At 36.7% G+C, this 13,039-nt stretch overlaps 1 long non-coding RNA gene across 2 annotated transcripts in view; it reads right to left on the bottom strand.

The window, feature by feature from the left end:
• Window positions 1–3,596: 3,596 nt before the first annotated feature.
• Window positions 3,597–13,039, bottom strand: part of LOC140696677 (uncharacterized) — a 34,450-nt gene continuing 25,007 nt past the window's right edge. For both annotated transcript variants that reach the window (XR_012073191.1, XR_012073192.1), the window contains 2 exons: window positions 10,163–10,261; window positions 3,597–3,865 (listed from right to left, as the gene is read on the bottom strand). This is a non-coding gene — a long non-coding RNA (uncharacterized lncRNA). The remainder of the gene's footprint in view (window positions 3,866–10,162; window positions 10,262–13,039) is intronic.

Raw genomic sequence — 13,039 nt, 5'->3', positions numbered from 1 at the left:
GTGGAGGAGAACCTCCATTCACATCCACATAGCTAAGTCAGTTCAAAGACAAAGTCAGGCTCTAAAAAGATCCTCTTGAGTGATGACTATTTAGATCCAGAGGACGTATCCTCTAGAGCTGGAGCTGATAAATTTTTAGATTACAATTTTATCTCATTCTGAAAACTACCACAAAAACTTTTGCAGTTAGTATGTTTCAGATTTACTCTGAAAATAATGTGTTTAAAAATGAGAAGTTCAGCTTTTATAATTAATAAAAGTCAAATATAGAGAGAGTATGAAATACATTTTATGATACTGACCTCATCTTTGTCTTAGGATTAAAAATCTAATTTGGGTTTTTAATACTCTGCTTGGTGTAGATGGATTACTCTTATTCACTAATCCTGAGATCCTTATTCCCGGAATTAACAGTAAGGACCATTATGCCTGGAATTAACAGATCTAGGACTAGATCCAGGATTAACTAGATCATATTTGTAATAGTTCTGTCTCCACAGAACCATCAATCACTGAGGAAAGGCAAGATCAGTGTCCATGTCCCCAGAGGCTGTCCCAGTGCAAAACACCCTGGGAAAATTTTGAAATTGTTGGTCCGTGTTTGTCTATTGAATCAGACTTTCTGTAAGTTGCTGGTGTGTGTATCATTTTGTCTCATCAACTTTCCACACTGTTTCAGTGCCTCTAAAAACTGCCAAGGAAAGACCCACTCTGCCAAATGCTCCAAAAGCAACTCAATAGGCTGAGTTTGGTTCAGTGGAGATATTTCATTTGGATCCTCTCTTAAGAGTCTCTCTTCTCTATGGATACTACTGAGCTGTAAATAGTAGACGTTCAGGCCTATGAAATGGAAACTGGAATCTATCCAGGAAACAGATTAGTCGAGAGCTCTAGGGCTAGGCCATCCTTAAATACAAACCACAGACTTATCTGAAAATTACAGAGTCACTCTTGTTACATGTATCTTGAAGCTTAGCCACTCCAACAAACATTATCACGATGTGACTGTACTCCTGTAAATTCTGTGAGTATTGGAGAAAGGACACTGGGACAGAGAGGGGGGAAAAAAAGCAATGAAACTAGTCTTTGCTCTCCAGAAGTTTATATCTTGGTCAAGGAGATAAACGCTATTTCCATGGTTCCAGAAAAATACATGACAGTATTAAGTGTCAAAAATGTGTGGTGTCTGCTACCTTTATTAAAAGAATTCAGAGAAGGAAAAGATCAAGTTGATATAGACTATTGAGAAGGGTTTCGTGAACTTGATAGGGTTCCACGTGGACCTTGAAAGAAAGAGGGTATGCAAAATAGAAAGCAGGCCACTTGTACGTCCTCAATTCAGTGCTACAATAAATAGTTCCTATATTTGCTTTATCACATATCTACCCATCTATTCATTCCTATAACCATCCAAAACTCCATCTCACTTTAAAGATGTATTTTAGGGTAAGTTACTAATATCAGTATATCTCATCCCTAAAAACTTTAGCATGAATATCATTAGAGATTAATATTTGTTCATAGCTTGGGAGGGATAAAATATACATAAACTGAAATGCACAAATCTTAAGTGTACTCTTCGATGTATTTTGACAAATGCTTGCTCCTGAGTCAGGTAACTCCCTTTTCAAGCCATAAAACATTATCATCACTTCGGAAAGTCCCCTCATGCCCCTTTCCTGTCAGTCCCCTCTAACTCCCCTGAGCCAACCACTGTTCCAATTTTTTTATCCACCAGTTAGTTTTGCTTATTTTAGAACATCATATAAGTGGAATTATACTCTGTCTTTTGGGTAAGGCTTCTTTAGAGCATAATGTTTTTAGAATCATTGAAGTTTATGCATGAATCAGTATTTTATTCCTTTTTAGTGCTGAGTGGTATTTCATTATGGAAATGTACCATAATTTGTTTATCCATTCTTTTGTTGGTAATCAACTGGGCTATTTACACTTGGGGACTGTTACGAGTAAAGCTGCTCTAAACCTTTGTGTACAAATCTTTTCATTTCCCTTATGTAAGCACCTAGGAGTAGAATTGCTGGGTCAAATAGTAAAGGTGCATTTAATTTTATTTTTTAAAAAAACCTACTAGACCTTTATCCGATTTGATTGCCATTTTATATTCTCACCAGTGATATGTGAGAATCCTGTCTGTTTCACATCCTCACCAATATTTTGGGTTATCAGTCTTTTTAAGTTTAGTATTTTGATAGATACATCTTTTGCTTTTCTTTTTAATGATGTTATTAGATTCTAGGGCCAAAAATAAGAAGGCAAAAATAACTTGACAGCTTATACCAGGACCTCATTTATAACAGAGAACAGACAAAGAATAAAACTGGATGATGGATTTTTAAATTAAATTTTATTCTATAAAACTCTATAGACACCCATTAAAATTATATTTGCTTCTGAGAATGCTGGGAGAAGGATGTCATAAAAATACTCAGATACAAATTAATATCTCTTTGCTTTAAAACGAAAGCTTCTAGAAAAACCTTTGCAAGAATTGTTACAGAAATCACATCTTATTGGGGAGTAGTGGGGGAAAAAAAGCAAGAATGAGATTCACTCATTAAGGATCATTACTTTTTTTTTAACTTAAAGTACAGTCAGTTACAACGTGTCAAGTTCTGGTATACAGCACAATGTCCCAGTCATGAATATACATACATATATTCATTTTCATATTCTTTTTCATTAAAGGTTATTACAAGATATTAAATACAGTTTCCTGTGCTATACAGAACGAATTTGTTCTTTAAATCTGTTTTTATATATAGGGGCTAATATTTGCAAATCTCCAACTCCCAAATTTATTCCTTCCCACCCTCTTTCCCCTGGTAACCATAAGATTGTTTACTATGTCTACGAGTCTGTTTCTGTTTTGTAGATGAGTTCATTAGTGTCCTTTATTTCCTTTTTTTTTGTTTTTAGATTCCACATACGAGTGAGCTCATATGGTATTCTTCTTTCTCTTTCTCACTTATTTCATTTAGAGTGACAATCTCTAGATCCATACTTTTTTTTTATATCTAAATTTTTTTTTCCTTTATTTTTTTTTACATTTTTTATTGATTCATAATCATTTTACAGTGTTGTGTCAAATTCCAGTGTTCAGCACAATTTTTCAGTCATTCATGGACATATACACACTCATTGTCACATTTTTTTCTCTGTGATTTATCATAACATTTTGTGTATATTTCCCTGTGCTATACAGTGTAATCTTGTTTATCTATTCTACAATTTTGAAATCCCTGTCTATATTAGTCTGTATTTTACACAGTTACTCTCAAAGTTTTAAAATTAAGCAAATTGAAGGAACATGTAACTTAACTAAATTTTCCTTCTATCTTTCTACTTGAAAGAAAAAAGTGAAGATATGCAGTGATCATTATTATGTTCTGTGTAAACAGTAATTCTTTCACCCTAAGTAAATACAGGTAAGAATTTTACTAATAATGCAGGGATAACGTAGAAGACATAGATCTGTTTGGCACGTTTACTGTGGTGATTTTTCTAAGAAAATTTTTTTAACTTAGATTTTTTTTTCGAATTATAGTATAATGTATCCAATTTCATAGTGACTTGAATTCTGGGAAGAGCTAGACACTCCATCCTAGCAGTGTTGGGCTTCTTGGGTTTGCTTTATGATGAGAAAAGACTAATGCAGTTACTAAAAGTACAGATTCCCAGGTTCTTCCCCTGGAGATTCTGATTCAGTAGAGAGGATGCAGGGCCAGCAAAGAGCCCTCCAGAGAATGCAGGCAGCACATCTGAACATCACTCATCCCCTGAGCCTTCCCTCTGCTCCTCCAGCCTGAGACTGAGCAAGCCACTGTACCCGTGTGGGTTTCGTTCCCTTATTTGTAAAAGAAAAAAAAAAAGGAGCATTAGTACTTGGAAATGCGGTCAGATTTTGCCACCCCTGCCACAGCCCTCCAGTATATGCATGTACACTGACAATAGAAAAGAAGCCTCGTCCACACCCTCTGCAAGGCCAGTGTGATGGGCCCCTGACTCCCCCTGTGTCCTCACCTCCTGTGTACCCTCCAGGTTCACTCTGGTGGAGCCACACTAGCCTTCTGGTCCCCACACGTGGAAAGTCACTGCTGAATCAAGGCTTTGCACTTGTCCATCTGCCTGGAGAGATCTTCCCCCAGACAGGGGTACGTCCTGCTCCCTCGCTTCATTCAGATCCTTGTTCACGTGTCACCTCCCCACAAGGGACTTCTCTGAACTCCATGGCTGGAATCCAAAGCAGCATTTCTCCCCTTCCTTCTGATCATTCCCTATTTCCCATCCTGTTCTCCCCCCAGCCCCGTGTTTATCACTACCTGGAAATACACAATTAGTCACTGCTATGTTATTTATTTATCTGTCAATTTCTTTAGTAGATTTTATGCTCCATGAGGGTCAGTGCTGTTAGTCCATTCAGGCTGCTCTAACCAAAACACTATGAACTGGGGGCTTATGAATCACAAACATTTATTCCTCTGGTTCTGGAGGCTAGAAAGTCAGAGATCGTGGCACCAGCATGTTTGGTGTCTAGGAATCTGTCCCCATAGACAATGCATTCCTGCTGTGTTCTCACAGGACAGGGTGGAGCTACTCTGGGGTCTCTTTCACTAGGGCACTGATTCCAGCCATGAGGGCTTCACCCTCATGAACCAATCACACTTCCACAGCCTCATCTCCTAATATTATACCTTGGGGGTTAAGATTTCAACTTATAAAATTTCAGGGGACATAAACATTCAGACCATAGTAGCCAGGAGTGTTTATCTTTGTTTAATCTACCTTGAGAACCTCAAACAATATCTGGCTCCCAGTAGGTCCTAAATAAAATTTTTCTAAGTTAATATCAATACTCATGAAATTGATTAGGTCAATGTATGGGCCTATAAAATCACTATGTAAATGAAAAACAGCCTATTTAGATTTTTTTTATTATTATGCTATTAAAAATATATAACTTCATCTATAGATATAGGGTTATTTTTTCACATAGAATATATTTGATGTCAATAGTAGTGATAATTTGTCCTTAAAAATTTAGTACATTTATTAAACAAATGAAATATTATACAATTATTGCATGCAATAAACTCCTTAAAAATCAGTCATTTAGATGATCAGTTAATAAATGCTGGAAAATTCTGCAGATAATTAAACTTGCTTGTAATTGTTTTCGTAATTTTAATATTACATAAAAGCAATCCGTCTTCCAAGCCAAAGAGGAAATTAGAATTTCATGCTTCTCTTTTTAGAGTTCTCTATTTTGTTGTTCCTGCTTTTATGTATTTTAATAATTCTGTTTATTAATGACATTAATCTGAATGTCAGTTTCTTCCCAACTTCTTTCCTGATACTTTAACACAAATAATACTTAGTAGAGAAATAAAGCCGAATTGAATTATGTTTATTTCCACTCAATATCTTCAGTCTGTTCAATGTGCATATTTCCAGGACTCTCTTGATGGGGCCTATGGACACGGTGCTCAACAGGGATAAACAGCCCAAACTGAACCTCATTAGCCATATATGCAGAATTTTAATGTATAATTCCAGGATTTAATAGTGGTCTTTCCCTTTTTGTTGAATGTTTACACACATCACAACACTTCTTGTTGTAGAAACACATACAACTGGACACTGTCACTGGTATAAACATCAGGGCCAATAAGAGTAATAATGATCACTCTCCTCCTTTGAGTATGTGCATGTGCCCTGCACTGTGCTTAGCACTCACTCACACCCCATGGCCACTTTCTGGTAGGAATTATTCTCGTGCCCATTTTATAGCAGAAGAAACTAAGCCAAGAAAGCAAACATCACACACTTTGTGTTAAAGATAGAAGCTCCAGCACTCAAGTCTGAAAGGACATGATTGTCCACAACTTACTCCAGCCCAGGGCGATTTTAATGACCTTTCTTCCCATCAGGGCAAAGACAAACAGCGCACAATACAAGGAGAAGATATTGCAAGGTTGACGTGGTAGAAAAAGAGTTACTTCAAGTCCAGTTTTAATATTTAAAGGAAAAGGCAGATTATGAAGTTAGAGGTAAACTGGTAAACTAGAAACCAAGAACTATAGGTTTATAAATTAAATTTAAGTAAATGTTTTCTTGGTAACACATACTTTCTGTGTATAGGAAAAAGCCTATCTTTACTTTTGGAAATGCCTTCTCCCAAACTACCTATAGAACACAGTGGTTCACTTCACCTGAATGGCGCTCTAGTAAGCACACTAAGAAATGTTTAAAAAGTGTGCAGTTGGTGATCTCCTGTCTGAATGGCAGGGTTTTTCTTTTTTCTCTTTAATATTATTTACTTATTTTTACTTTTTAATCAATTTTTTCCCTTCTAGCTTTATTGAGACATAATTGGTATACAGCACTGTATACTTCCTTTTTTGGGGAGAAGACAGAGGTAATTGGGTTTTATTTATTTTTTTAAAGGAGGTACTGGAGATTGAACCTAGGACCTCGAGCTTGCTAAGCACGTGCTCTACCACTGAGCTACACCCTCTCTCCCCATTGGTGAGGTTTTTTATTTGACCAAGTTTGATGGCTTTTAAGCACATTTTTTATTAAGATAGAATTTGCATGCTGTAAAATTCACCATACATGCTACAGTATGAATGAATCTTGAAAATACTCTTTTAAGGGGTAAAAAAGGCCACATGTTTTATGATTCCATTTATATGAGATATCCAGAATACAAAAAAAGAAACAAATAAACAAACAAACAAACAAACAAAAACAAGTCTTTAATCTATAATGATTGCCAAGGGCAGAGAGGGAAGGTAGGCATGGGGAGAGGGTAAAGGGTTTCTTTTTAGAGTGGTGATTGTGTTCCGGAATGAGACAGCACTGATGGTTGCACAACTGTGCGAATGACGATGTTTGAACAAATCTCAGAGGCTCAAAAGGGTCACTGGTTCGTCTTCATTGAGGAGGACCGCTACCCTTAGTTTCTTAATCCTTTCGTGGAAAACCTGTGAACGTACAGTGGTCTCATAAACCTAAGAACAAATAGGAAAAGGGGTGACAGAAAAACATGGAGGTGCCTTTCTACTAAGGAAGTATGGCAGAGTTATTCTTGACAGTTAGGAAATACCACACTAAAAACTCTCGTATCTGTGAACAATCTGCACCTACAGTTATAGCTCCATGTGTCTCAGTACTTCATTACTCTCTGCGTTTATTTCTTGTAAATACCTAAAGAAAGAAATAATAGCCCAGCAAGATTCCTATTTGTGTCACTCCATCACCAGCCAATGCCTCCAAACCTTTACCTTTTAAATTAAGCATTTCGCTTGAGTTCACGAAAGAAGCCAGACTGATAACTCAGGATACTGTTTGCCAGACAAGAAAGCTAAAAAAGGAAGAACAGATGACCCAAAAGGTCAACTACAAAACTACAAAAATTATTTGATTGACTAGTTAGTTCAAAATAAATAGTCAGAAAAAAGATAGTAATGGCAACATAAACACAGAAACTCTGATTTAAAAAAAAAAATGTATTGCTATCCTTTCATTCTTGTGATACTTTTGAAAGCCCATTTCCAACATACCACTGTTCTCTGTAAAGCAACATACCAAAAAATCGCAGAGGATGACCAGGTCTCTGAACAAGAATAATATGTTTTCCTGCTTCAGTTACAGAAGCCTAGGGCTGGAGACAACCTCAAAGCTGCTTCAGCAGATGAGTGGCTATCTAGAAAAACAGATGGCCATTTATTTAATTTATGAACATCTCTAGAAGCCAAGAATTTGCACTGAACAAAAAACATGAATAAACTGTTAAATACTTGATGGAAAATAATTTCTAGCAAATCACAAATGCAACCAAAGACCATCTATTTTGATTGCTTATTAACCTCGACCTATATGTGTCTACTCTCACTGAACCAAATCTAATATAAATCTCATATAGAAACTAGACCCTAGGATGTACAATGAGAAAGAATATGTAAAGGAATATATGTAAGTGTATATATGACTGAAACATTATGCTGTACACCAGAAATTGACACCACATTGTAAACTGACTATACGCCAATTAAAAAATTTCTTAAACAAAGACAAAACAAAACAAAAAACTAGATCAGAAGTGAATCGAAGTCCAGCTGCATTTTCATTGCATTGTGATCCTGGCAAACTCAAGAACTCAGCCCCTCTACATCATTGTAGCTAACAGCCCCATGGTCACGTGATTCTTCTGCCCTGTGAACCCACTTCCTTGGGCTGGCATGTGAATGGCTGCTGTGACTACGAGGTCTGCCTCAGTCTACCATAATGGCAGTGGAACTGCAGCATAGAAAGGTTCATGGAAACTCAATTTCAAGATCTCCAGCCCAACCAGACTGCATAAAACCACATGCCAATGACTTCACAGAGATTTCATCTGAGTCAAACAGCCCCAACATCGACATTATTCATGGTTATAGAAGAATCAACCACAGGGCCCACTTTTTAGGATGCTAGCCAATTTCCGAATAACTAAATAAGCAAGCATTCTTAGTTCTATCCCTATTGGCAGGCTACCTTCTATTTATTCTTCAAATATATTCAGAGAAAATTACTATTCATTCCTTCCTTTACCAAGCACGCCCAACAGGATAAAGAACAAAGAATGCCCTTTGTTCTCATACAGTGGCACTAGTCAAAACAGCACAGTTTATTCTGAACAGTCGTCTAGTATAAACTAATAAGAGAACAAAAAGTAATAGTTCGTTTATTCTCCTCTCTGCAATAAGACTTTCCCATCACCGCACAAATCACAAATTTCAGTGAGACATTTCATCCTCAGATAAATCCAAAGATAACTTTCCACTTAACATAATCAGACACAGTAAATAATATTTCTCAAAGATAAAATTCTTTTTTCTACCACGAGCAATGCAGTCTCCCAGAAAGCAGGATCCTTCCAGACAGGTCACAACAAGATCATTGTTGTCAAGCTTGGGATTAAAAATTACTCAAATATCATTTGTAGGAGAAATTCCTTATTTGACATTACATGTTAATGGATTACAAAACTATTTTTTCATAAATTATCCTGTCCCCTCACATTTGATACCAGTTACTTAATATCCGTCTGTTCTAATTCATTCTCCCACTGAAAACCCAAAAGATCTTTTTAAAACTTGAAGACTTAGATGGGGAGGGCATAGCTCAGTGGTAGAGCATTTGTTTAGCATACATGAGATCCTGGGTTCAATTCCCAGTACCTCCATTAAAAAAAATAAATAAATAAAACCTAATTACCTTCCCCCCAAATAAGCAAACAAAAGTCAGAATGATTAAAAAAAAAAAACTTGAAAAAAATTCAGAGATTTAAAATGAAAGCCAAAATAATAGGGGTTGGGGTAAGGGGGTTTTTATGGAATTATATGAAATTACATGTGTGAAAGTTTTGAAAACTGTAAAACACCATAGAATTTAAAGAATCTTTTATTCAATTAAAAAATTTAAATAAAATCACATTCGTTTGGTGGCAAAAAGGAAAAGAAAAGAAAGCCACACTCTTCCATGTGTTATGCAAGGTCTTTCAACAGTTGGCTGAATTTTTGGAAGGGTTCCTGTGTTCTCATTCTTTATGCCCTAAGACACTTCCCTGACCACCTTCCTTAAGGAAAAGTCTCCTAGGTGCCTTCTTCCTAATACTAATCATGGTACGAATTACAGTTAATATTTTGATTATTTCATGTATTTTTTAGGTTGTCTCCCTTCTTAAGGCATAAGACCTGTCTGTTTCCAGTGTCCAGCATAGTACATTAGATAGATGCTTAATAAGTACTTGCTGAACATGTAAATGAATGAACAGTAAGTACATGAATGCATCGCTTCAACCTCTGAGAAAGAATCACATATGCACACAGAAAGGGTTTCAGCTTGTAGTAGAGAAACCTTCCCAAGCTATTGTGCCACGACGTTAAGAACTTCAAACGTGGTGTTCACTTTATGCTAAACTATTAGGTATTTCATCAGCTTGGATTTAAAAGCACTGAATAGAGAGGAATAAATAACAAGGGAGGGAGGAAGGGAGGAGAGGGAAAGGGGGAAGGTGAGGAAGTGGGAGATGGGGAGCGAGAGGATGAGAGGTTTCGGAGAACAGGCTGGCTCAGAGGCTTGGAAGTAGCAAACTTACTTCTTTCCGTATTCCATTGTCTAGAACTCAGTCACGTGGTCTCATCTAACTGCAGGGGAAGCTGGGAAATGTAGTTTCTTCATGAGCCGAGGAGGGAAACTAAAACAGATTTGGTAAACCCATTATGTGTTTAAGATATAAATTTTCCTCTGAGTATTGCTATAGTCAGTGACACAAACTTGCCACTCATTTTTAATAGTTTTAATTTCATTTTCATTTCCTTTTCAAGACAATTGCTTTTTAATTTTTATACAGTCAATTTATTGAGGGTAAAAACAGAAATCTCTCCTTTTGTTACTATTAGCTAGTCTTCACAGACTGTGACCCATATGTTTCTGCTATATTATCTTTAATTTTCGAAAGTCCTTTATTTCTCTAAACGTTCCTTTTTATATACATTCTCTTTTTGTTTCATGAATACTATTCTTCGAGTACTTTTCCAGGAGTATTCATTATAGTTATTTACCTGAATTTTCTTCTTCTCCCTACGTTGTCTCTGTTTCCTTCAAGCAATTTTATTCTGTTTATTTGCTTTGGCCTTTGTCTTTCAAGCTAGATAATTTTCTTCATTGTTAACTATTTACTATCCATTCATATTCAAAGTGAGGTACTACAAGCTACTATTAAAGTCAGTGTGTGTGCATGCGTGTGTGCATGCGTGCGAAAGAGAGTAAAAGAGACAGAAATTGTCTCTCCATTTAGAGGAAACATCAACTGACAATACCTATAGATTTTTCTGGCTGGGCTAGTCAGCGTCCCAGAAACCAGAGAAAAATTAACTAAAGGTTATGAGCCTGTATTGCCCCCCACCCCAAAAAAGGTTCTGGTATTTTCAGCATTCAGTGAGTAGATGCTCATTTAATGCTCTGTTTTTGGTGTGGCATTCATACTTTTGATTCGATGTGCCCAGTTTAGAGTCCCTCTAGTTCAAAACTGGAGGAAAAACCCTCCAGTTTTATCCTAGCACTTGAGTAGTCAGCTGGATATGTGAAGTGGTGGTGGGGGCGGGGGCATCTAGGAATCTGCTTCAGTCTTGTTTTGAACCTTCCCATATCTGTTTAGGTGCCCAATACTTCCAAATTCTAGGGTTTTGCGTGATGAATTAGCTGTTTCAAGGGTTCTCCCCAGGCTCCCATACCAACTTTCTCTGGCTGGCTAGGTCAGCTACCACTTCCCTCTTGGATTTATAAGTCTAAAAACTTATTTGCCATTGTCTCTTCTACTTTCTTTGTCTTTGTGGGGCCATGCTTTCTTTTCACTTTGTTTTAGTGGAGTTGTGAGAGGAAGCGGAAATAAAACATGTGTTCAGTCCACTATGTTGAACTAAAAGACCTTAACACATGTGTTCAGTCTATTATGTTGAACTAAAAGACCTTAATTTTCATGTTCTTTTCTTTTATTGTTTGATTGTGTCATTTGGTTTTAAGCGTTTTAATTGCACCTAATGTTTAGCTAGATAGTAGTGCCTCACACGCCAACCCCAATCCAGGTATCTTTGTGAAATTAATCCACCCATAACTGGGGTAATGCTGATATGTTTAGATGTACTCTTTCTAGGTTATTTTATCACTTCTCCTTACTAGCGAGTGTTTTGTTGGTGGTGGTATAAATTCTTACCTCTGGTGGTTTAGAAGGTACATATCCTGTTTCTGTTTTTCCTGTATTACCTTTACATTTTTAACAAAGCTATCCAAATTTATATTCTTCTATAGTCATAAGTTAAGGGACTTAAGTTCCAGACAGGCTGCTATTGGTTGTTTTCCATATTATCCATCAGATATTAAGATGATAGCTCTGTATTTTATTGGTTTATTTACCTGTCAGTTTCTTACACCTCAGGCCTTACTCGTTTTCTGATTCATTTTTCATTTTGCTGCAGTATATGCTTGAGTAAATCTTTCAGAAAAGGCATGACAGGTAAACTTTCTGAGTTCTAGCAGGTCCTAAATTCTTTGTTCTGGCCCTTACACTTAAATGCTTATTTAGCTGGGTATAGAATTCTAGGATCAAAATTATTTTATCTCAGGAATTGGATAATAGTGTCTCCTTTTCTTCTAGCATCCAGTGTTGTGAATGACAAATCTTTTAGGAAAGAAGTCTTGGAATTGTTTTGTTTTATTCTTTTGCTCTGAAAACCCTTAGGGCTTTCTTTTTCATCTTAGGAATTCTGATAATGGGCACATTAAAATGTATCCAGGTATGGGCCCTTTAAAAAAAATTCATCCTGTTCACTACTCAAGGAGACATGTCATTCTTCATCTCAGATATATTTTCTTCTCTTGTTTTCTAACGTCTACTGTTGCTCTATTAATTACCTATCACTACATAACAAACTATCTCAAAACTAAATAAGCTTAAAACATTTTATTATGTCTCACAATTCTGTGCGTTAGCTAGATGATTCTTCTGCTGGTCTTACGTGGTCATGCAGTTGCTTTAAGCTGGCAAGTCAGCTGGGACTGGGCTCAGCTGAACAGCTGAAAAGGCTGGAACTCTCCGAGAATGTTGCTGTTTCTTACAATATAAATATCTTTTAAAACACTGAAATCTCATTTCACTGTGACCCACTGATGTGGTAAATAAGCGACAAGAGGTCAGAGCTTAACAATCAGCACAACAATACATGGATGGAACACGTGGAAGGTGAGATGTCCAAACACAGCGACTCTGATGTGATGGGTTAGATTCTTTACAATTTCAGAATGCTGGCCAACAACCACAGGTCATTACAATGCTGGCCTCTTGCTTTCCTATTTATGTTTTCTCTTCCGTTTCAAACATAGTTCTCTGTGTTCCTATCCAAGATACTGGCCAATGGTAAGCATAATGACAATACTCAAGTAACACACATCAGCGGAGCAGCCCCTCCATCTTTCA

Source organism: Vicugna pacos, chromosome 5 (genome assembly GCF_048564905.1).
Source record: "Vicugna pacos chromosome 5, VicPac4, whole genome shotgun sequence".
NCBI classification, from domain to species: domain Eukaryota; kingdom Metazoa; phylum Chordata; class Mammalia; order Artiodactyla; family Camelidae; genus Vicugna; species Vicugna pacos.
Note: the sequence above shows the minus strand (reverse complement) of the source record. Positions and strands in the feature narration are given on the sequence as shown.